We start from the raw sequence: 26,074 nt of genomic DNA, 5'->3' as shown, positions 1-26,074 counted from the left end.
ACGAGAAGAGGTGACCGGACCCTGAGGGAGATTGTGGAGAAGGGCCGATTCCAGACCTTGGGGGACCTGCGGAAGCAGTGGACTGAGTCTGGAGTAGAAACATCCAGAGCCACCGTGCACAGGCGTGTGCAGGAAATGGGCTACAAGTGCCGCATTCCCCAGGTCAAGCCACTTTTGAAACAGAAACAGCAGCAGAAGCGCCTGACCTGGGCTACAGAGATGCAGCAATGGACTGTTGCTCAGTGGTCCAAAGTACTTTTTTCGGATGAAAGCAAATTCTGCATGTCATTCGGAAATCAAGGTGCCAGAGTCTGGAGGAAGACTGGGGAGAAGGAAATGCCAAAATGCCAGAAGTCCAGTGTCAAGTACCCACAGTCAGTGATGGTCTGGGTTGCCGTGTCAGCTGCTGGTGTTGGTCCACTGTGTCTTATCAAGGGCAGGGTCAATGCAGCTAGCTATCAGGAGATTTTGGAGCACTTCATGCTTCCATCTGCTGAAAACCTTTAAGGAGATGAAGATTTCATTTTTCAGCACGACCTGGCACCTGCTCACAGTGCCAAAACCACTGGTAAATGGTTTACTGACCATGGTATCACTGTGCTCAATTGGCCTGCCAACTCTCCTGACCTGAACCCCATAGAGAATCTGTGGGATATTGTGAAGAGAACGTTGAGAGACTCAAGACCCAACACTCTGGATGAGCTAAAGGCCGCTATCGAAGCATCCTGGGCCTCCATAAGAACTCAGCAGTGCCACAGGCTGATTGCCTCCATGCCACGCCGCATTGAAGCAGTCATTTCTGCCAAAGGATTCCCGACCAAGTATTGAGTGCATAACTGTACATGATTATTTGAAGGTTGACGTTTTTTGTATTAAAAACACTTTTCTTTTATTGGTCGGATGAAATATGCTAATTTTGTGAGATAGGAATTTTGGGTTTTCATGAGCTGTATGCCAAAATCATCCGTTTTAAGACAATAAAAGACCTGAAATATTTCAATTAGTGTGCAATGAATCTAAAATATATGAATGTTATATTTTCATCATTACATTATGGAAAATAATGAGCTTTATCACAATATGCTAATATTTTGAGAAGGACCTGTATGTCCCGGTCCAGTCTCATTTGTAACAGCTCCAGCAGTTTTAAACTTTTTAATGATTATGTTGACACATAGGAAAGTTCATACATCAGAGATCTGATTCATACATCAGAGATCTGATTGTTCCATATGTTCCTAACAGACCACTTCGTTCTCAGACTGCAGATTTACTGGTGCTTCCTAGAGTCTCTAGAAGTAGAATGGGAGGCAGAGCCTTTAGTTATCAGGCTCCTCTCTTGTGGAACCAGCTCCCAGCTTTAGTCCGTGAGGCAGACACCCTGTCTACTTTTAAGGCTAGGCTTAAAACTTTCCTTTTTGATAAAGCTTATAGTTAGAGTGGCTTAGTTTATCCTGAGCTATCTTCCTTATTTTTTTACCTCCGTCTTCTTCCCTCCCTGTTTGTTGGAGTAAGGGGGAGTCAGGTTTAGCCTAAACCAGCTCAGTTATGGTTGAGGTGCAAACACACCCTCCATTTCTGCTACCTGTATATGACCCCTTCTCTTTTCCGATGGTTGTGATCAGTCTGACAGAGAGAGGTATCCCAATCCTTGTGGTTTTTAGTATAACAATGACCATCAGTGGGACCCTTTGTGGGGTGCCTTGTGATGACATTGTTGTAAATAAACGCCGTTTAACTAAATAATCTGAACTGAAACTATTTGTGTAGTTATGCTGCTATAGGCTTAGGCTGCTGGAGGACATAACGACCACTTTCACCCTCTTTGCTACATTCTCACACTACTTTCCAATTTTGCATTGTTTGCTGTTATTTCAGCTTTTAACCTTGTTCTTTCTTTTTTCTTCCTAGAAGCTACACCTGGCCTGGCTCTGTGTCTGCCTTTGACACCTTTCTGGAGAGGGGAATCGTCCGAGCTTCTGCTGGCAACAACTTATTGCTCACCCTCTACCGATGATCCACATAGCCCTGTCTTTTAGTGTTTAACACTTTCTCTCTCCTAGACATGGAAATTGACTGAGCTTTTACTGTAACTAATTATATGTGCTCTCTTTCAGACTCTAACCTTGAAAACTGGCTCAGAGTTTATCTGTTCTTTCTTTCTAGGTGAAACGACTAAAGGAGCTACATCCATTAACATTTACTTTTCCTTCCCATAAAAAGTACTTCTGGATCAGTGCTTCTGTGTTCTTTTTGTGTCTCTGCTCTGTTCTCTCAAACCCCCAGTCGGTTGTGGCAGATGGCCGCTCACACTGAGCCTGGTTCTGCTGGAGGTTTCTTCCTGTTAAAAGGGAGTTTTTCCTCTCCGCTGTCACTACATGCATGCTCAGTATGAGGGATGGCTGCAAAGTCAACGCCAGTGACTGTCCACTGTCTCTACATGCTCATCCGGGAGGAGGGAATGCTGCAAGTCACTGACTGGATGCAATCTGCTGGGTTTCCTTAGATAGAAAAACTTTTTATCCAATTTGAATAAAAAGCTAACTCCGACTGCACTGTTCAATTGTTAGGATTAATTGGAATGTATGTACCTGACTGTTGTGAAGTGCCTTGAGACAACATGTGTTGTGAATTGGCGCTATATAAATAAAACTGAATTGAATTGAATTGAAAATTAACGAGTGTAATTTTTCTTGATTCATGAAAATCAACACACAACTGCCTTACTTGAACTGCATGTTTTCTTGACTTGTGTTTCCCTTTTGTCGATCAAATTGAAATGTAGGAGCGTTTGCCACAAGAAGTCATGATATGGTAAATAACATAAATGCTTCACTTACATTTATTTTCCAGGAAATATTTAGAAGTTCCAAAAGGTGTTGCACCAATGAGTGGGTTTAAAACTATTATTTCATTGCACAACAGCAGAGGCCTGTGAGAGATTTTAAAATCTCTTACACACACTTTTGACTATAACCTCATCTCCTCAGCAATCAACTTACTTAACTTTACTTTTAATACTGCTAAATTATCTTCTGAGAAAACTTCAAGATTTCTGCCATAAAGCAGAATCTGGAATTCAATGTATTCACAATCTCAATGTTATCTTCATAGAGAGTCACCTGCAGAAGCATCAAGATATCAGGACTTGATTAAATTGCATTTAGTAGATATGGCAAATTGGGAATTAGGTCTAAGATCACTGAGGGATAAGAGATGTCTAAAAAAAACTACATGCCAAAAAATAATGATGATTCATAAAAGCACGTCAGAGAACCCAATTTCTGCATGTATACACAGCTATAACAAACATTACAGTGAGTGGAAAGTCAACTGCGAAATTCGAAGCCCTTTTCTAAAACAAGAAGGCAGAGCTCAAAAGGGGACTGATAAAAAAATATTGGCCCACATAGCTGACCAGGGATGTGTGTCCCTCACAAAATGGCAGCCTGCAAGCTGCTTGTGTCAGGTTTCCAAGCTTTCTTTGTCTCTCTATGTCTCTAGGGGTGATTAATCTGAATTCCTCTCTTGGAAGCAGATCATTTCTTTAGTCCTTCTTTATTATCATAAATGTATCATAAAGTTTTGTTTTTTCTGCATATTGTCCAAGCTCTTTTTGACATTTTACTTGTTTTAAATGTCACTGAGTGACATCAAAGACAGGCTAGATGGAAAAAAAAAAAAGAACATTTACAAAAACAATATGGTTAGGTGATTTTATAGCAGTCATTCCTGTCATGGAACAAAAATAATTTAAATAAGAAATAAATTATGATAATTTTAGAACATGTAACTGAATAATTGATATAATGGGTAATTGGCATTTGGTATAGGTGTCTTCCAATTTGATCCCAGGTATCTTCTTTGGGCCCAGATCATTGCATTTGTTAATAATCAGTGTCAAGTGTCCCTTAAGAACATCAATCGGTCATACCAGTTGTAGATCTGCTGTAGGTAATTATGTCGGCAACAACCCAGCAAGATGTGCTGTGTTCTGCACAGGCAGTTTTTAATTAGGGCCATTTTCTTTTGTTTGGTTTGCTAAACAGTTCTATAATTAGTATTACATTTTGTTTATCAAATCCAATGTTCATCCAAATTGTACAGGTCTTGAACATGTCACACTGTGCTAGCTCGATATAACAGTAACTACCATAACAAAGCACAATGGAAGATGCTTGACTGCACTTCTTGCTGGAGCAGAATGGCATCTGACTGATCCATAATACATATCAGTCACACAAGGTAGAGGTTTCAATGTGCCTATTGCAGTCTGATGCTGAAATGAGGGAGAGGACAATGAGGAAAAGAATCAGTGGAAGAAGGGCTCATGGCTAAGCAAAAGTGGAAAAACAAAATTGGACGTCAGTCAAACTGCCCAATTTTCCCAGAAAATATCAGATACTGCTTGAAATTTGCCCTAGTTTGTTTTGGCTGGGAGAGAGCTAAACTGGTGGTCAGAGGGCACAGCGACCCATGTACGCAGGCCTTAGTCCTCGACACAGGCTGCCGCAGGTTCAAGTCTCAGCTCAATGACATTTACTGCACGTCCGGCCCCCCTCTCTACCATATTGCTATCTACTTATTTAAAAAAAATCCGAAAATAAAGGCTACTAGTGCCTAAAAAGAATTTAAAAATTACAGAAATTAAAAACTTATGGTCAGAGCATTTAGCACACCGAACAACCACAGACCTTCGAATCAAGCTCAAAGCCTATTTTCTTTCACTACAAAAAGACAACACTGAAAAGCAGCACAGTTTTGAGGCATATAAATAGTAATGATTTTCTTCATTTTATTAAATTGGTATGATTAGGTGTTGGTCATTTTTTTTTTTTTAGATTTTTTAGATTTTATTTTTGCTGCACTAGTGGACTTTATTTTTGTTTTCTCTCAAAACTAGGCCGACAGCTAGTGGGGTAGAGAGAGGGGAAGACATGCAGTGCAGGTCTCCGGGGTCAGGACTCGAACCCGGAACGACTTTCTTTCGGACATCATCCACATTTTGTAGCCTCAATAGGCATCCATGAAAATACTAACACTGGGCCAACTGCAACTTGAGAATGTCAAACTACTTAAAGGTTCTTTTAAACACAATCAACAAGTATGTAATCTTTATTCTACTGAAGTGACATATGTCATATCACATTAAATATTAAATTACATAACAAGCAAACACAAAAATGTAATTGGGCTTTACTTTCAATGGATTGTAAATGGTTTCCACCATTTGTTACAGACTTCATTTGATTGTCTATTCTATTTAAAATATATAATACCAAGACAAATCACACCTAACATTCTATGCCTAAACTGTTCTATACAGTTTGGAGTTGTGTGAGACATTTATGTTTGAAAACAAAAAACAACAATCTGTCTGCTTTTGGTATGAAAACCAAACAATGGTGAAGAAACCAAGCTCCCAGAAACTTCTTCGTTCCTCAAAGACCACTCCTCTTGGATGAACTTATCTCACCAAGACTACTCCTGAGTTGAGCTCCCAGACTCCACATCTCCATTCCCCCTGGCGGTTCTGTTCCTCTCCCGTTTGAGAAAGATCTTAGCAAACAATATTCAATTTCCTCATTTTTCTATACTCACCTGTTTCCCTCCTCTCTCTGAAGTTGCCGGGTTCCAGATCCTCAAACTATTCCCCTGTGTAAAAATAAACATCTTAAAATCTATGTGGGTTCTCCTGAGTGTGATTCTGCATGTGGGTCCGATTTGTACCTAAAATCATGACAATCTCATCATGTCGTCATAACCCCAATGTATTTTTTTCGATTGCAAAACAGTATCAATCTAGGGTTCAGACATGTAGAACTACACAGCTTCACCCTTTTATCTAGGTGCATGATTTAATGATTTGATTACTTTTTCTTTCTGCTCTCGGTGGAGGAGGACGCTTTTTCTTTGTTTCCCGCACCCCTCCCATATCTGCCCTGCTTCAGCTCTGTGTCTTGTCTTCTTTTTGGAGCCTCTTTTTGCATACCTTCCAAATTCTTAGTTATGGATTTGGTCAGCTGGTCTCTCAATGCAATTGATCAAATTTTCTCGAGGAGAAGACAGGGTGAAGGAGAGCCCAACTTGTCCGGACGGGACGTTTTTCTCTGGATATACAATGGACTCCTGGCAGAAGTTGAGGATTGTGTGTTTGTCGATAATGTCAGTCGACGATGTGGAAGATATGTATATAATTGGATGCCTGATATCAGGATATCTGCGTTTTGGAGTCAGCGGTTACCTTGCATATCGAGAAATTCAGAGAATGTCAGCAGCTGTTCTGGCAATTGTGAGGCTGCCTGGCATGTATGATGGGATCTTCAGGGCGATCAGCACTCAGACTGAGATGTTACGTGAGCTGAATCGCAGACTGGATGTGATCCTTACACAGGATCGCAGGCAGGTTGCGGTTCCTGGACTCAGGGGTGAAATGGGATAAATCTTGGAGAAAGTTGTTCGCTCAGATCTGGCGAAAGACCAGGAATTTGGCTGTTTGGATTCACCTTTGAGAAGCACCAGCGAGACTCTCAAGGCTGATGGAAAATTAAGAGTCAGCCTAACCCAAATAATTATTGTTTTTTTCTGAATCTGTCTCCCCTGCATGGCCTTGATGGCTGGCTATCTTCAATCTCTCCTGGAAGTTATGTAAACATGACGCTCTGCTCCCTCTGCCCCCCTCCCTTCCCTGAGGACATCTGTGGACCTGCTCAGAACTTTGTGGCGGGTTGATGTACATTCCAACGTACCATCAAGGACAATGGCCTCTGTGACAGTGCTTCATGGACTTACTTGCACACCCTCACTTGCACACACACACATGCTCAAGATAAACATATGCACCCCCTCACACCACTTTCACCGTTCCCGGCATGATGTTGTTTTGTAAACTTGTTGCTTCTTTGTGCTGAGGTTTTTTGCAATCTCAAACTGTATCCTGCTAAGGATAAAGTGTGAAATATGATTTTTTCCCTTTACTTACCTAATGTGGCCTCTTTTCTCATCTAGCAAGGGCAGCGCCTGTGAGTGGGCAGAAAAGCCTTGGTGACCCGTCCCCCCCTTGTCTTGTGTCATGATGTATGTTTGGATGAGTTGTACTGGAATTCTAATTTCCCCTCGGGGATCAATAAAGTAACTCTGAATCTGAATTTTAATTGAATTTCAATTTCCCAGCTGCAGTACCCACCAGCAAAAGATAAATAGTGAGACACACAAATACACAGACTTATTTTAAGTGTTGCTGTCTAATTAAAAAAAATAAAACATTAATCAGGATATAATGATTTTCAACCGCTAAATTCTATGGTCAATCAAGACATTTAAACTCGGATACTCTATATTCTTCAAGTTGTAAATGTATGCTCCCATAGATAAGTATTGCTCCCTCTAGAAATTTCACTGATATTCAGTCAGTGTTGAAAGCTTTTAAAGGACATGTTTCTCAATGGATGCAGCTGCCTTGAAGGGCTGCATGTGGTTTGTGGCAACGTTTTGGCTGGTGGTACGTGTCATAGCCTCAATGATGTCATGACCGATGTCACACTCACATTTAGCATCCACTCGTTATTTTCTGACACTGCATCTAACATTTATTTCCTCTCCAGGTATGTGATGAAGCAAACGTGGTACTTCATGGGCTCTGAAAGGAAATGTGATCCAAGAGAACATTGTTGTCCTATTTTTCTGATACAGATGACATTTAAGAAAGGTACCTGTTTAGTAAGAATATCGCAATGACCATTTTGTGCTGCTTTTTATTGAATAATGACATAATCCTAGGCAATTGCAACACTTTGAGACATTACTTTTTCAGTCATTATTTCTTTGCTGCTGTGTCTGTGATTGTTGGAATAATTGAATAAAGATTTGTCTTATATTTTCTCCTATTTTTTAACATAACTATTTGATCTTATAATCATTCAAGATGTGTGTGAGTAAATGATCTGATGAGTTGTCTGCAGGCAAAGATCATAAATGGAGCTGAGCTTGCGGGAAAGGAAGCAGTCCAGTTGAGGAGGTCATAAAGAGAGGCTGATTGCACTGAACAAAAGGCAACTGACCCTGGAAGATGGAGAGGACTGTGGGAATATGTTGTCAATGGATAAAGCTGTTTATGACCTATTTACGATGCAGCTGTAGTTTTCCCATCCTTTAGAGATTGTTTTTGTAAACTAGGGACCCCCAAAAGACAATAAAAAGAGGGAGCGGTTAGATGGGTTTCAGAGCAGTTGGGAGACTTGTAACTGTACACATCTCTGACCGTCCTCCTCGTGCGAGTAAAATAACTAATACTTTGTCTCTCTCTCTTTTTTTTGTGTTATAGTATTGTTAGGTGGTTTAAACCTGACAATAATTTGGTCCTTTCGAGCCGGATTCCAACTACGCCTGATGGTTCCAGCGGGTCGGTAGACTCCAGGAAAAGACCGCGCGCACGGCTGTCTTCATCAGGAAGACACACAGACCCTTTCCGGGACTGGATTTCAGCCCGCCCACTGGGATCTGACGGCTGACGGAACTCTGAGAGAGAGGAGAGGACAAAGTGGTGAGTGAATCTGGATTTAAAACAAAAGTGTGACGAATGACTGGGGGTCATTGCGTGAAATGAAAAACAAACCCTGTAAACCTAGGCACTAACAGGTAACAGCAGTGCGCCGGAGTTCTGCTTAAAGTATTAGCGAAAATACTGAAAATTCAGGATGGCGGAGTCCTTTGAGTGTTAAGAAGCATTTTAAACAACAACAGAAAATACTAAGAAAAATCTGAGTTTTAAATGTGTGCATGTGAGAAATAAATGGAGGATTTAAACCACTAGGTTTTGCCTCATACCAAAGCAGTAGGATGGAAAGTGACTAACTTTTGTGGATGCAAAGGCAAGAATTCTCCACTCGAAAGTGTTGAAGTGAGAATTACCACAAAATGACATTTTTTCTCTCACCCTACTGAGCAGAATAATCCAGCATTTAGAATACCCTAGATATTTATATGCTGGACCAAATTTAAATAAATAAAAACATGGGAGAAAGGGTGAGTAAAATAAACTAAAAATGAATAATGTAAAGATTGGAAATTTATGGAAGCACAGGATCAAATTAAAATATTAAAATTAAATATATAGATAAATGGATAACCACATATCATTATGATGGTTGTTTAAACTCTAAAAAAAATTAGGTGATCTATAGGATGCAATAATTAAAAGTACATTAAAAGTAAACGTGATTTAAGAAAAATGGACAAAGAAGGTTATGAGGATGTAGATTATTGCTTAAAAGTAACTAAAAAGAGAGAGATGTGATGCAGGAGACAAGATAAAATGGACGTTTTTGTGGAAAGCAGAAAAGGTCAGAGGAATTGTAAATATGAATCTGAGAATATTATTTAATTTTAATATTTTACCAAATAATATTTCGGTCTGTTAAGGATTGTCCTGTGAATACCAGTAAGGCGATGGTATCAGGACAGAATAGAAAGGTGTGAGACGAGCTCTGGCATTATTGAACAGCATAAACTCTGCACATATATGGAATGAATTCACATAATTTCTTAAAATACAAGAATTTATTAACAAAAATAAGTCAACTCAAAGTCAAACATATTTCATCAACTCTTTACTATGCTAAAACAATTCAACTAAACTACAAAGCAGAATTAAAGAATAATGAAGACTAATGGGCTATGTACAATATAAACAGGTTGATTAAAGATGATTGAAAATCATGACCAAAAAGAGTGATGCAACATTACCATGCAATGTTTATGTTTGAGAACCAAGTATTATCTTGAAGGATCTGGAAGTTAAGTTAAGTTAGTCTTGGAACTAACTTAGGCAATAATCAGCAAACGTTTAGACAACCATTCACAATGCAAGATCAGATAAAATATTATTTTAATAAAATAATGTTTTAAATGATGATTTGCCGAATAAAACCAACCTGCTGGATGACTAATTCTCAACGGTGTCTAATTAACTGCCTTTATTTATTGAAATAATATTTGAAGAAATATTATTGAGTATTTTGGAAAAGAGCCAAATCTTTCTGGAGAAATGGGGCTTAATGGTGTTTACTTAGTTATCAACTCTAGTAAATGATGTTCAGGGACGATTATTCACTAGCTTGAAAACCAACAACCTTTCTGTTGACTAGCCTTAATGCTAGCACACACGTGTTCTTACCGTTAGCAGTTAAGCTAGCAAGAAGCGGATAGCTTAGCACCAGAATCAACACATACCTTTAAAATACCAGGATTAATGAGAGGGTTAAAATGCATAAGCACGGACGGCGCGTTATGAGCAGTGTTCTGGTTAAAACCACCCTTTAAATAAAGTTTCTTAGCTTTAAAACATACAAAGAACACAGAACCGGCGCGTGCCGTAGCTAGCCTACTAGCGCTAAAGATAGCCAAGTTCCACAAAACAAACTTCATAACATGAAAACGTTTAGATCATTTCATCCTAAACCTATCTGTTAATCTGCCCAAACCTAACCTCTGACCATGGTGAGTAAAAGTTGTCCAAGGGCGATGAAGTTCGAATAAACGTCCACAGTCAACAAGCGGTTGGTTTTCAGCTAACCTCTGCGTTCGCTCTGTGAGCAATAGCGTTAGCTCCGGAGGGCTGGGCGGCTGTTCGTTACCGTAACACGGTGGTGCAAGCCGTAGCCCGTCCTTGCGGCTCGGCTTGTAGAAACAGCTTCTCCACCGGGATCTCTCCTCGATACAGTTTTGCTTCTGTGGGGCCTCGAAGAGAAAGTGTAAGCAACTCTTACACCTTAATTTCCCCGTTCATGAATGAAAATACCGGATACACAGACAGTATTTAATTCTACTTAACTTTGCATATGATCGATGATCGTATGGCTTTGGATCCAGTTGAATTTATGTATTTTTGCCAGCAAAAGACATTCGCGCGCTGGGCCTCTCCTGAACCGTCCTCCTCGAAGGCCGTATGGAAAGAGGAAGACTTGTGGAAAGGTGGGGGCTTTTATTTGGGTAATGGCGCCACAGGAAGTCCGCAGTTACCCCCTTTCCTGGCTGTGCTGGAAGAAGGTTAATGCACTTTACTTTGAAAAGTTCCAGGAAAGTATGTACCGGAGTTTTAGTGTTGAAACCCATGGCTGTGGTCCCAACAGAGGGCTAAGAAGTAATTTTTGATGGATTTACAAAGTAGAACAGCAGGACAGAAGAAGGGGAGTAAAAAGAGCAGGTGGAAAGTTTTTGTTTTGTACCAAAGATCTGATGAGATTTAACAGGATTGGATGGGCTAAAATGAGTCCCTTTGGTAAATAAATCCATTCCCACCATGGCTGTACCTCATGTATGTTTTATTTGTGTTTATTTTATTTTTTTATTATTGTTTTGAGACGCTGGAGGTTGTTGATACAGCGTGTCACGGAGGTTCATGGCAAGACATGTTTTTTTTTTCTGTGTAACCTTAGAAAATATTTTACTCTTTTTAATAGCCAGAGTGAAACAAAAAGAGGAATAACCTTTTGAAGAATATAGGATTAGACTGACAAAAGTGTTTAAAATACATAGTGGTCTACAAGAAGATGAAGACGAGCAAGGAGCTTATTAACAGCAGTTAAAAAATGCACTACATGCTGGTTCCAGGGATGCAATTTATACCTGGGTAAGGAGATATTTTATAGGGTTCCCCACAGCAAATCTAGAACACTATGTCATGCCCTCCATGCAGAAAAAGGTATGAAGGATAAAAAAAAAAAGGAAATAAATAAATAAATGAATAAATAGGCAACACCTTTTTTCAGCAAGAAGAAGAAGAAGAACATATTTCTTATTAAAACAACAGAGGAAGAGAAAAATTTAGAGGCAGAGGACAAAAACCGCAGGGGTCAGAGAGGAGTGAGCAGAGGAAATTACAGAGAATACACATCAGGGTGTTGATGTTAAAAAGGAGTAGGACCACCTTATTACCACTATTAACTGGATGTTCTGAATAAGCCACCCCTAGATGTAGGGACAGCTTTACTAACAGAAGGAAGAAATGTCATTACTCAACTACAAGATCAGATGACACCAGATGATCTACATATTACCATGTGGTATAAAAATACTCCTGGACCAGATAAAACTTACGAAGAAGCATTAAATAAAGTAACCCCTATAAAAGTCATGGTAACTTATGTTTATACAGATAGGAAGAGTACGTCAGTTGCTGAAGTAGTGTTAGAGGAAGACACTAGGAAGCTCTGCAACATGTGGTCACCTCCACACGCATCTTTATTGAAGGATAAAGAACTCAAGTAGCATGATATGGGAAGAATAGTGCAGAGGGGAAAAGATGCCACAGACTGGTTTGTAACAATAATGAATACAGAAACTTGTGCATCCACAGGATTAATTAGAAAATTATTATTTTGGACAGTGACAGTGCAGGAAGGGATACATTTGCATACAAAACAACAATGAGAAATATTCCTTACTGAACAGGAGGAACAGTTTTTGAATGAAGTCCCTGATAAGTTATGGTCAAAAGACCCTACTGATGTGGGTTTAGTAAAGGAGCATTACCTGTTCAGATTAGAGCAAAAACAGAATACAGGCCCACAGTAAAACAATACCCTTTGAAATATGATGCTCGTGAAGGAATAAAACCAGTAATAAAGGATTTAATAACTGCAGGGGTGATAATAAAATGCAAGGATTCACCATGTAACACCCCAATTTTTCCGGTTAAAAAACAAGCTCCATCAACAGGAAAGATAGGCAGTTCTGGTTTGCATTTACCTTTGAGGGACAAAGATATACTTATACCAGACTACCTCAAGCCTACTGTGAAAGTCCAACTATATACTTTCAGGTAATGAGTGCAAGTATGGCCAGGTTTGACCCTCCAGGAGGTAGTCAGAGTTGATTATATGTTGATGATGTGCTATTACCCTCTCCTGATGAGGAGACCTGTAAAAATGACACCATAGCATTGTTAAAACATTTAGCAGAAGAGGGACACAAAGTCAGTGAAAATAAAGTTCAGTTGTGTAAAAATGAGGTTAAATACCTAGGACACAATCTTAGCGCAGGGGACGCACAATTGTAGAAGAAAGGAAGACTGCAATAGTACGAGTACTAAAACCAGTAACAAAAAAGCAAATGATGTCCTTCCTTGGACTAACTAATTATTGTAGAAACTGGGTGCCAAATTATGCAGAAATAGTAATTCCATTAAACAAATTAATGTATGAGGAAGAGCTGAAAATGACGTCTGAACTAAGATGGAGTGTAGAAGCTGAAGAAGCATTTACCAACATAAAACAAGTTCTAGTTTCCAGTACTGCTTTGGCATTACCAGACTATAGTAAACTGTTTGTTCAGATGGTACATTGCAAGGGACATTTTATGACTTCAGCTCTGGTTCAACAACATGGAGATAAAATGAAAACAATAGCCTATTTCTTTTCAAAACTAGATAGTGTTGCGTGTGTGCAACCATATTATGTGAGAGCTGTAATTGCAGCCTAAAATGACAGTTGCAGTGCTACAATAGTGTTGTTTCACCTTTTAATCTTAAGAGTTTCCCATGCAGTTTCAGCATTATTACTGCAGAATTAGTAGAAAAATAAAAAAATAAAAAATAAATAAATAAATTAGAAGTGATTTGCAGGATCGCGAAATAGTTTATGTGAATGATTTCTCTAAAAAGATGAGAGGGAGAAGACACAAACAGGATATGCATTGGTGACAATGGATATAGTGTTAGAAAAGATGCAACAATAAAGCCCACTACAGGAGATAGCAATGTGGAAAAAACATGGAGCTGCATTAAAAGATGAAAACTATATTTGACCAGATAATAATCCTGTCCTACCAAACAACCTATATAAATGGGCAGCAATATTTGAGCCATCGTGTTTCACAATGTCTCAACAAGGAGGAATAGTAGGACAGATATATTAATATTATATAACATATTGATTAAATTCTAAAATTTTTATTAAAAAACATTTTTGTAAAACATGTTTAGCATGTGTAAAACATAATCCACAAGGGAATTTAAGACCACAAAGGGGACAATTTTCAAAACTAAGATACCCTTTTCAAACAATTCATATGGATTTTATTGAGTTAAACCACAGTGAAGGGACAAAGTTCTTTTTAGTCGTTATAGATGCATTTTCTAAATGGATAGAACTATTTCCAACTAAACAGTACAAGCACCTCAGGGCTAACACCCTATGAAATGTTATTTGGAAGACCATACAGATTACCACAGTTCAAAAATCAGTGGGAGTTAGATGAAGAAGCTAACCTAGCTGATTATATGAGGAGTATGTTAGAAAAGCAACAGAAACAAATTTAAGCTATGAGGAATGTTCTATTTCCCAGCAGGAAAACTAACTAGTGAAACCAGGAGACTGGGTGTTAATAAGGAGTGTAAAGAAGAAGCATTGGTATTTCACCTAAGTGGGAGGATCCATATTAGGTATTATTAACCACTGCAAGGGCAGTAAAATAACTGAGAGATCAACCTGGATTCACCTTACACATTGTAAAAAGATCATTTCGGTTGAAAGCTCCGCCAGGGGAAGTGATTTATAGACTTATAATAGGGTGGACCCAGACATTTAGAGTCTGGAGAGATCCGAAAGTCAGTGAAGACAATTAAGACACTGGAACCATTTAGAGGAGTGAAAATGTCAGCCAAAATGATTTCTAGATGGATGAGCAATGCTTTCCGATGCTGGGTGTTTATATTTTTCCTCATATTGATTTTTTTTATTTTTCTGGTACTTCTGGGAACCAGTCAAGATAAAACAGAATGTAACAACATCTGCTATGAGTCATATGAAACAAGTAGCGTTAAGTCAAGGTAGGCAAGATAACCTAACTATGTGCACTAAACAAACTTCTTATACTTATGGCATTCAAGTGTGCGTGAAATATAAAACCATAGCTGTGGTGCTGATCCCACTCATTAGCTTGACCAAACGAGGAAGGAAAGGGCAGGATTATAGAAGTTATAAATGGTACTTAACTAATGACAGAAGAGACACCTCATGGTCCATGATGGTAGCTGATGAAAGAAACAATTGGACACCAGAGTGGGCTGCTTATGCTAGTCATCAAAAGAAGTTGTTTAAGCTCCATAAAGCTGATAATGCCATCCAAGTAACAAAGCGAAGAGAGTACAAATTATGTTAGGAAAGTTAACCACAGATGACTAAGTTCCAGGTTATTACTGGAGTAGCAGGAACAAATAATAACTGGTTATTGATGGTAGAGCAAGCGGCTAACATGACTAAAAGAGATTGTGTTGTGTGTATGGGTCCTCGGTTTTTGTTACAAATAATTCCAGCTGTGATACCACAACTCTGTGTGATGGAAGTAATGAATCAAACTAATCCTAATGAAATGTGTTAGCACAAGGATTCTGTTTTTCCTGTAATTAGAGCAGATAAGGATAAATCAGTTTTCCATAAGCGAGTCACCACTGGAAACTATACCTGTATAAATATGACAGAGAGAGGTAATAAATTGGGAAATCTCATTGCAGTATGGTGTACTGCAATTGTAAAAGTAAATAAGTATTTTAAACCAGTCTCTAGAGGAGACATTTGGTGGTGGTGTGGTGACGACAGGTTGTTTGATTGATCACCTTCAAAAGTAACAGGACTCTGTGCTTAATTACTTTATGGTTATATCCTATGTTAGTAGATGAAGTAACAGATGGACTATCTAGTGTTAACCACATGACTGGCGTGATAGAAAGTGTAGAAAAGTAGCTTGGCAGACTGAGGGAGACTCTACGTACATAAATGCTATAGATGAATATAAACTAATCAAGTAGCTGCAAGATTTGAATCAAGTATCTGTTGGTGGTGTACGTTGAACAGAAACATAGACAGGATCAATTATATCCATTACAATGTACAAAAACTAGGAAGTTGGACAAAGCGGGTTTGAAGCTGTCCATGACTAATTGGCTTCAACTTCCCTGATGGCATTCCAGAATAGAATTGCTTTGGACATGTTAGCTGAAAAAGGAGAAGTTTGTGCTATTTTTGGAGGAAAATGTTGCACATTCACACCTAACAACACTGTTGCTGGCTGATGGCAGCCAAATGAAAGCCATAGAAGGTTTGAGATCTCTAAATGGCAAAATGAAAGAGCATTCTGGAGTAGACACCTCGATGTGGGACTCCTGGCTGGATATGTTTGGGAAGTATAAAATTTTAGTATCATCAGTAATAATTTCCTTTGCAGTATTTGCTGCAATTTTGACATTGTGTGGATGTTGTTGTATTCCCTGCCTTTGTTCTCTGTTTAACCGTCTTATCACCACAGCTATTTCTCCTATGGAAGACAGAGTTACACAACTCTATCCGTTATTTAAACATCAGGATGATGAAGATGACGAGGATGGAACTGACCACTTTTCTGACCTGTACGCAGATCCATTTCTATATGATTCTGTGATTTAAATGTTAGTAAGTACCTCTGAGTATAATTGTCTTTGTACTCATGAAGATAATCTTACAGTTAAAAATTTGAGAGAAGTGGCTGTTAAGTGATATGAGAATGTGAGCAAATATAAGACAAACAGGGGGGAAATGTTGGAATATTTGAATAAAGATTTGTCTTATATTTTCTCCTATTTTTTAACATAACTATTTGATCTTATAATCATTCAAGATGTGTGTGAGTAAATGATCTGATGAGTTGTCTGCAGGCAAAGATCATAAATGGAGCTGAGCTTGCGGGAAAGGAAGCAGTCCAGTTGAAGAGGTCATAAAGAGAGGCCGATTGCACTGAACAAAAGGCAACTGACCCTGGAAGATGGAGAGGACTGTGGGAATGTGTTGTTAATGGATAAAGCTGTTTATGACCTGTTTACGATGCAGCTGTTGTTTTCCCATCCTTTAGAGATTAATGTTTTTGTAAACTAGGGACCCCCAAAAGACAATAAAAAGAGGGAACGGTTAGATGGGTTTCAGAGCAGTTGGGAGACTTGTAACTGAACACATCTCTGACCGTTCTCCTCGTGCGAGTAAAATAACCAATACTTTGTCTCTCTCTCTTCTTTTTGTGTTGTTATAGTATTGTTAAGTGGTTTAAACATGACAGTGATATTGCTTTATTTCGTGACCAAGGTTTAGTCATGCTTCAGCCATTGTCAGATGTTCTGAAATCCACCTCTGCAACACTTACAATTATTAAAGATGTCATGGTTGGATATTACCCAGATCCAGTGGCTGCTAAACAACACTAAATCAGCATGCCTGTCAGTTTGGGTAAGATTTCTCTGCGTTTGGTGAAGGTTGAAAAACGTCTTGTTTGCTCAGATGGCATGTTCTTAATGAGACTTGTTTAGTCGACCTATTCCGACTTACTGATTACTAATACTAGGTTTAGGGTTTCTAAAATATTTGCTATTGTTTTTTTCTATTTATAGTTGCTAATCAGCAGAATAACACAAAATAGTTAATTTTTTCTAGAATGGTCATTACTTTTTTCAAATTATTATGTTTACCGTCAATAAGATTTCTATGACTTAAAAAAACAAATTGGAAAACCCAAATGATAAAGTCTTGGCTTGGTCAGGTTTTGATTAATTCACAACTTTTGAGCTAAATGGTTGCACACTTGTGGATTTATTTTTAGGTTATCCTGAGCTATCTCTGTAGTTATGCTGCTATAGGCTTAGGCTGCTGGAGGACATAATGACCACTTTCACCCTCTTCGCTACATTCTCATACTACTCTCCAATTGTGCATTATTTGCTGTTATTTCAGCTTTTAACCTTGTTCTCTCTCTTTTCTCTTCCTAGAAGCTACACCTGGCCTTACTCTGTGTCTACCTGTGACACCTTTCTGGAGAGGGGCATCGTCCAAGCTTCTGCTGGCAACAACTTAATGTTCACCCTCTACCGATGATCCACATGGCCCTTTCTTTCATTGTTTAAACCTTTCTCTCTCCTAGACATGGCAATTAACTGAGCTTCTACTGTGACTAACTCTATGTGCTCTCTTTCAAACTCTAACCTTGAAAACTGGCTCAGAGTTTATCTTTTCTTTTTTTCTAGGTGAAACGACTAAAGGAGCTACATCCATTAACATTTACTTTTCCTTCCCATAGAAAGGACTCCTAAATCAGTGCTTCACTGTTCTCTCTGTGTCTCTGTTCTGTTCTCTCAAACCCCCAGTCGGTCGTGGCAGATGGCCACTCTCACTGAGCCTGGTTCTGCTGGAGATTTCTTCCTGTTAAAAGAGAGTTTTTCCTCTCCACTGTTGCTACATGCATGCTCAGTATGTGGGATTGCTGCAAAGTCAACGCCAGTGACTGTCCACCGTCTCTACATACTCATGCAATCTGCTGGGTTTCTTTAGACTGAAAAACTTTATTTTCTTTCCAATTTGAATAAATAAATTAATCTGACTGCACTGTTCAATGATTAGGATTAATTGGAATGTATGTACCTGACTTTTGTGAAGTGCCTTGAGACGACATGTGTTGTGAATTTGCGCTATATAAATAAAATGAATTGAATTGAATGACAGCTGATTGGTTTCTCAATCAGAAATCTGCTGGAGGCCATTGCCCTGGGCTTGCTGTATGTATTGATCTTTTCTAAACTGTTTTGTGAGGACTGTTTTTTTTCTTGATAAACTAAGAAGAATTTGCTACTGAACACACTCAAGTGGAATTGTCTGCCTTTTCAATCCAATGCAACTTAAAACACTGCTCTCATTTTTGCGTTAACAGATATACATATGTAAAATGATTTTATTTATTTTTATTTCTGGACAAATTACATAGTGCTGTCATACAGGACATAACATAGTTCTCAACACGCCACAGCAGAAGCTAAGTGTTTATCACTTGACCCCTTCCCCCTCTTCTTAGAAAACAGGCAAACATTTACAGGGAAATGTTTGTATAATTGTTTAACAGCTGAAGATATCAGTCTCACAACAGAAAATTAAGGATAGCTCAGATTTTTACCTTTTTTTTTACTCCCTAAGTACAGGGCAGAGTGTACTAAAAGTATGTACAGTCTTTCATGATATCAAAACAGACATATGGTATCAGAAATGCAATCACAACAATTAGACCTAGTAATTTGACCCAATATCAGTGTCGGACCTAACTTTAGAGACTAAAAGGAGAGTGCAATTAACAGAAACACAAAAAAGTTGCAGATCATGACACATTCCACCAGTATATATTCTATTGGTGGGATATCTGAGTGTGAATTATTCTGAAATAAAAGGAATTCAAATAGGACACTATATTTTGATGACAGACTAATCTTTTTTCAGTCACCATCCACTTACTTGAAATGAAGCATGTCCTGCTGCCCTTGGTCTAGACATGCTGGACTCTGGATCAAAACCACAGCTACAACATCCACTGAAAACAAATGAAAAAAGACAATGTTTATATATGGATTTCTTTCTGTGTAGAACATGAAAAAGAAGGAATGATAAGTGAGTTAAGTCATACTCCCTCACTTGTCTCCTTCACTCACTGTCTGCAGCTAAGTCAGTTAACATTGAGCTGGATGTATGTACTCTTCAGAGCTTTCTAAGTTGGTTGTGTAACTTGTTACCAGATTTACATATTTATTGGAGAGGTGCCATGTAGTTGGGGTTCACCCATGAATTGTGGCACTGCATCTAACTGAAAAACGTTTGGTATGTTAGGTAAGTAACTAAAAGCTACTGTAAGTCTGGGGCTCTGTTATAGGTTAGCTGGCTAATAAACTGCCATAGGCAGATGTTTGCATCAACAACTACATTACTACAAGTACAGCAATGGTCTTGAAAACGCTGTCCTATTGTCTTGGTTTTGGTCCTCAGTCTTGCCTCCTTCACAGTTTTGGTCTTGACTTGCTCTTGGATTAGGTGGTTTTAAATACATTACTAGCACAGCTGGCATCTGTGACAGCAGTCTTCTGGTGTATGTTTTAGATTGTAAATGTACCTTGCAAATGTACCTTGTGTCAAATCTTTCAACAGGCTGCCAGCATTTTTCCCCTTCATGTCAACCTCTATTTGACATAGAGGTTGAAAGTTTAAAAGAAGAAAACAACTTTATGGGGTCCAGTTCATCTGCCTGTTACTGCTGAAATTCCTTATTGCTCCTCTGTAGATGCTCTCCTCAATGATAATTAGTGTAACTTCCACTGCCCTAAACGTGTCTTTAAAACTCATAAGAAACATCTATCTTAATGCTCATTTTCAACAATAAATTATCATAGAAGAAGGTAGTGTTGAACAGCAGAGTGCAGACCCTGTCAACTGACAATGGGCTTCTGCAACAAGATTTGAAGAGTTTGTTAAATTTAGTAATCTTCAAAATCCAAAAAGGACATTTATTTATGCATTTGAAACATCTGTTCAAATACAATTTATAAGATAACTGTGTATGTAAAAATTTAATTGAGCATTTTTTTGGGGATGTAAGCTGACACATACAAATCAGTCAAAATATGACCTCCAGTAAGACAGGACCACACTGTCTGGATCAGTGGCCAAATATCTGACCCAGGAATTACATCCATGTTAGAGACTAAATGTACATCCTTCAATCAAACGAGGTTTGAAAATTTTGACAGGTGGTCGGGACTTCTGGTGGCGGGACATCCTAAGGTGGGACTTCCGGTGGCGTAACCAGATATTGTCATTAACCGGAAATCGTCATTAACCGGATGTAGTCATCACAAGGAAGCAAATCTTTCTACTTGTATGTTTTTTAGATGTTTTTACATAAAAAAAAAACATGTGGTTTCTCCACTTTAAAGGTCACTCAGGTTAATGCAGGCACGTCACACAAAATTCTGATAAAAAGAGAACCTGACAGAATTGTAAATTCATTTTGTTTTAACTCAGGGGTTATTTAGATGGATGTTTTTACATCTAAAGAACAAGGAAAACAAAAAGTAGATACAGAACCTTTCTTTCTCTGCCCAAATGTTTGAGTAATCTAATCTGCACCAGCAACTTATAGAGATGATCTAAAAACAGAGAAACAAATGAACTGAAAAAATAGTTGAAAAGTAACTGTAGAAGCTGTAGCTGTAGAAATGGATTCTACAGCTAACAGACTTTTGTTAGGAATCATGAGGGACTCCATTTGGTAAAAATGGATGATAATTTTAATTACCTTAAGCTTTTCTTTTTTTCATCTTACAGCAATAGTTATTGAGGATTTAGAGAAAATAGTTTTCTCCTCATCCCACGTGGGAGCCAGAGGTTGTATCCTGTAGGTGTGGTCTATGTTAGACGTCACAAGAAATCTGAAAAAATAAAAATTATAAAGTCCTCAGACATGTCACTGTTTATTGAAGGAACAATCCGCAGCTGTTTCTTGTGAATTATCTCAGACAAAGTCTTCACACTGACTGTAGTCAAAGTAATTAAGAGGACCGTGCTTCTTCCTGGCCCATAGTGTCAAGCATTGTCTCTGACAATACACATCCACTGTTTCTGTGTTTGATCTGTGTTTAGACTGTTTTGATCCTGTGGAGCTTCCTGAGTTATCAGAAATATTAGCTTCATCTAAACCTTCAACTTGTATGTTAGACCCAATCCCAACCAAATTATTTAAGGAAGTGTTCCCCCTGATTACCAGCCCCATTTTTGGTATGATTATCCTATCCTTAGTACATGGATATATACCACAAACTTTTGAGGTAGCTGTAATTAAACCTTTACTTCAGAAACCTTTGCTTGATCGAGATGACTTGAAAAATTACAGAACTATATACAATATTCCGTTCTGATATAAAATTCTTGAGAAAATAGTTGCTAATCAAATGTGTGAGCATTTACACAGCAATAACCTGTTTGAAGAGTTTCAGTCAGGTTTCAGAGCTCATCATAGCACTGAAACAGCTCTGCTGAAAGTCACTAATGATATTCTTATGGCCTCAGATAATGGACTTGTGTCTGTACTTGTCCTGTTAGATCTCAGTTTTGCATTTGATACAGTCAATCACAATATTCTCTTAGAAAGGCTGGAATATGCTGTAGGTATCAGGGGAACAGCACTAGGCTGGTTTAAATCTTATTTTTCTGACAGATTCCAGTTTGTTCATGTAAATAATAAATCATCTTTAAACTCCAGGGTTAATTGTGGAGTACTACAGGGTTCAGTACTTGGTCCAATTCTCTTTACTATATATATGCTTCCAATAGATCAAATTATCAGGCAGCAAAGGATAGATTTTCACTGCTACGCTGATGATACTCAGCTTTACTTATCCATAAATCTTGATGAGCCCAACCAGTTAGATAGACAACCAGCATATCTTGAAGACATAAAAACTTGGATGACTTTAAATTTCTGCTTCTAAATACAGACAAGACAAAAGTTGTCTTCTTTGGACCGGAGTCTTTGAAACAGAAACTGCTTAGTCAATCACTTAACCTGGATGGCATTAAATTGACCTCTGGTAATAAAGCAAAAAACCTTGGTGTTATTTTTGACCAGGACATGTCATTTAAATCCCATATTAAACAGGTTTCTAGGATTTCCTTCTTTCACCTCCAGAACTTTGCCAAACTTAGAAATATACTATCCAGGAGTGACGCTGAAAAACTAGTCCATGCATTTGTTACTTCAGGGCTGGACTATTGTATTTCTTTACTATCAGGATGTCCACAAAATGCAGTTAAAAGCCTTCAGCTGATTCAAAATGCTGCAGCAAGAGTTCTGATGAAAATTAAAAAGAGAGATCATATTTCTCCTAATTTAGCTTCCTTTCACTGGCACCCTGTTAAATCCAGAATAGAATTTTAAATTCTCCTTCTCACACATAAAGCCCTTAATGATCTAGCTCCATCATACATCAGATAACTGATTGTTCCATATATTCCTAACAGAGCACTTCGTTCTCAGACTAAATAACTCAATCTCACTACACTGTTCAATGGTTAGGATTGATTGGAATGTATGTACCTGACTTGAAATCTATACGATTTGCTTGAATTCACTTTGCCCATTTTAAAGTTACCCACCTTTCACACAATGCAACAGGAAACAACACTCTCCAATTATTTTTACCTCTGCCTTCCTCCCTCCCCGTTGGATGGAGTAAGGGGGGAGTCAGGTTTAGTCTAAACCGGCTCAGTTATGGTTGCGGTGCAAACACACCCTTTATTTCTGCTACCTCTGCGACCACTTCTCTTTTCCAATGGTTATAAATCAGTCTGACAGAGTGAGGTACCCCCAATTCTTGTGGTTGTTGGTATAACAATGGACACCAGTGGGATCTACATGGACAAACTTTATCAGTTTATTATTTTACTTAGTACCCCTACACATAGCCCCTCCTAAAAATAGCCGAAACTCTTAACAGTCAGCGGTTTAATCTAACCTCCCCAACAACCCCGCACCATTCCAAACCCGTTGTGAAGTGCCTTGAGACGACATGTGTTGTTAATTGCCGCAATATAAATAAAACTAAATTGAATTTCCAAACACAGATCAAGTTCTGCAGTATTTCCAATGTTGTCTCACTTCCTGAGGATAAAGTAATCATCTTCAGGAGTATGTCAATTATTTTATTTTTAATAGAATCAATTTTATTAAAAAATAATCTCATAAAGTCATGACTGCTGAGAGCTGAGGGAATGGATGGCTCAACAGAGCTATGACTCTGTGTAAGTTTAGCAGCTGTACTAAAGAGAACCTAAGATTATTCTTGTTCTCTTCTATTAATGATGAGAAATAAGCTGTTCTGGCTTGGCGAAGTGTCTTTTTATACAACAGTAAGCTATTTTTTCAGATTAAGTAGGAATCCTCTAGGTGTGTAGAGCACCATTTTCTCTCCAATTTTCTAACATTGTGCTTTAAAGTACGCAGCTCTGCATGAAACCAGGGAGCTAGCCTCCTATGAATAATTACCTTCTTTTTCAAGGGTGCTGCATTGTCTAATGCACCACGCAATGATGAAGTAACACTATGAACAAGAGAATCAATTTGTGAAGGGGAAGAAACTAAATTATTTCCCTCCACTGTGTTTTTGTGTGATAATGAGGAAATTAAAAGTGGAACAGATTATTTAAAGGTTGTTACAGCATTTTCTGATAATGGTAAATGTACTGAACTTATATAGCACTTTTCCAGTCATACAGACCACTTAAAGCGCTTTACACTAGAGCCACATTCACCCAATCACACTCACACTGATATGCAGATTGGTAAGCAACTTGAGGTTAAGTGCCTTGCCCAGGGGCACATCAACATATGGTAGGAGGAAGCTGGAATTGAACCCACAACCTTCTGATTGCAAGACAACTACTCTTCCTACTGAGCCACAGTCACCTATAATACATAATGATCTACTATAATGAAATTTTCTTTCAGGTGTGGAGTACTCGGTTCACTTAAACTCAAAGGTTATTAAAAAATGGTCAGACAGGACAGGGTTATGAGGAAATATTGTTATTTCATTACACTCAATGCCATATGTCGGCACAAGGTCCAGGGGCAATAATTTTTGAGTCTCATGATTTTTTAAATCACAAAATAGCATTCACCAGTTGACTAAATCAGATGTTATTGCATTTAATAATTACTGTAGTCGGATTGTGTAAAAACGATACCATCCAGCTCGTCATTCGTGGGTTCTAAAAAATATAAGTTAAACATCATTATAAAACCAGGATCCTTACAGATGAATACTTACTACTGAGGATGTTCACCATCTTCGTTGTTTCCTGAAATAAGTTCTGACATTTTTTTCTCTTTACAAGTGTTCTAGCAATATTTCAGTGTAACTGGTTAAAAATAAACTTTTAGCTACCAGTTTTGAAGCCGATCTCCCCGTAAAGATTGCGTTGTATCTCTCGATAGAAGCAGAATGACTGACTACGCCACCTTCTCTGTTTCCAATGACAAAATCCGAACAACGTGCAGGGCTACGCCCCCTTGCTGCAGATGCGTTAATTCAATAAACAGTGACGTGTCTGAGGTCTGATCACCTATTCAATAAACAGTGGATGTGTATTGTCAGAGACAATGCTTGACACTTTGGGCCAGGAAGGAGCACGGTCCACTTAATTACTTTGACTACAGTCAATGTGAAGACTTTGTCTGAGATAATTCACAAGAAACAGCTGCGGATGGTTCCTTCAATAAACAGTGACATGTCTAAGGACTTTATCATTTTTATTTTTTCTTGTGACGTCTAACATAGACCACACCTACAGGATACAACCTCTGGCTCCCACATGGCGTGAGGAGAAAACTGTTTTCTCTAAATCCTCAATAACTATTGCTGTAAGATGAAAAAAAAGAAAAGCTTAAGGTAACTAAAATTATCATCCATTTTTACCAAATGGAGTCCCTAATAATTCCAAACACAAGTCTTTTAGCTGTAGAATCCATTTCTACAGCTACAACTTCTACAGTTACTTTTGAACAATTTTTTCAGTTCATTTGTTTCTCTGTTTTTAGATCATCTCTACAAGTTGCTGGTGCAGATTAGATTACTCAAACATTTGGGCAAAGGAAGAAAGGTTCTGTATCTACTTTTTGTCTTCCTTGTTCTTTAGATGTAAAAACATCCATCTAAATAACCCCTGCGTTAAAACAAAATGAATTTACAATTCTGTGAGGTTCTCTTTTTATCAGACGTTTGTGTGACGTGCCTGTATTAACCTGAGCGACCTTTAAAGTGGAGAAACTACATGTTTTTTTTTTTATGTAAAAACATCTAAAAAACATGCAAGTAGAAAGATTTGCTTCCTTGTGATGACTACATCCGGTTAATGACGATATCCGGTTACGCCACCGGAAGTCCCACCTTAGGATGTCCCGCCACCAGAAGTCCCGCCCACCTGTCAAAATTTTCACACCTCGTTTGATTGAAGGATGTACATTTAGTCTCTAACATTGATGTAATTCCTGGGTCAGATATTAGGCCACTGATCCAGACAGTGTGGTCCTGTCTTACTGGAGGTCATATTTTGACTGATTTGTATGTTTAAGCTTACAGCCTCAAAGAAATGCTAAATTAAATTTTTACATAAAGTAAGGTATGGTATGGTAAGGTAAGGTAAGATTATTTATATAGCGCTTCTCTGCAACGAGACACTCACAGCACTGT

This window comes from Girardinichthys multiradiatus, chromosome 9, assembly GCF_021462225.1.
Source record: "Girardinichthys multiradiatus isolate DD_20200921_A chromosome 9, DD_fGirMul_XY1, whole genome shotgun sequence".
NCBI lineage: Eukaryota > Metazoa > Chordata > Actinopteri > Cyprinodontiformes > Goodeidae > Girardinichthys > Girardinichthys multiradiatus.
This window is presented reverse-complemented; position numbering follows the sequence as displayed.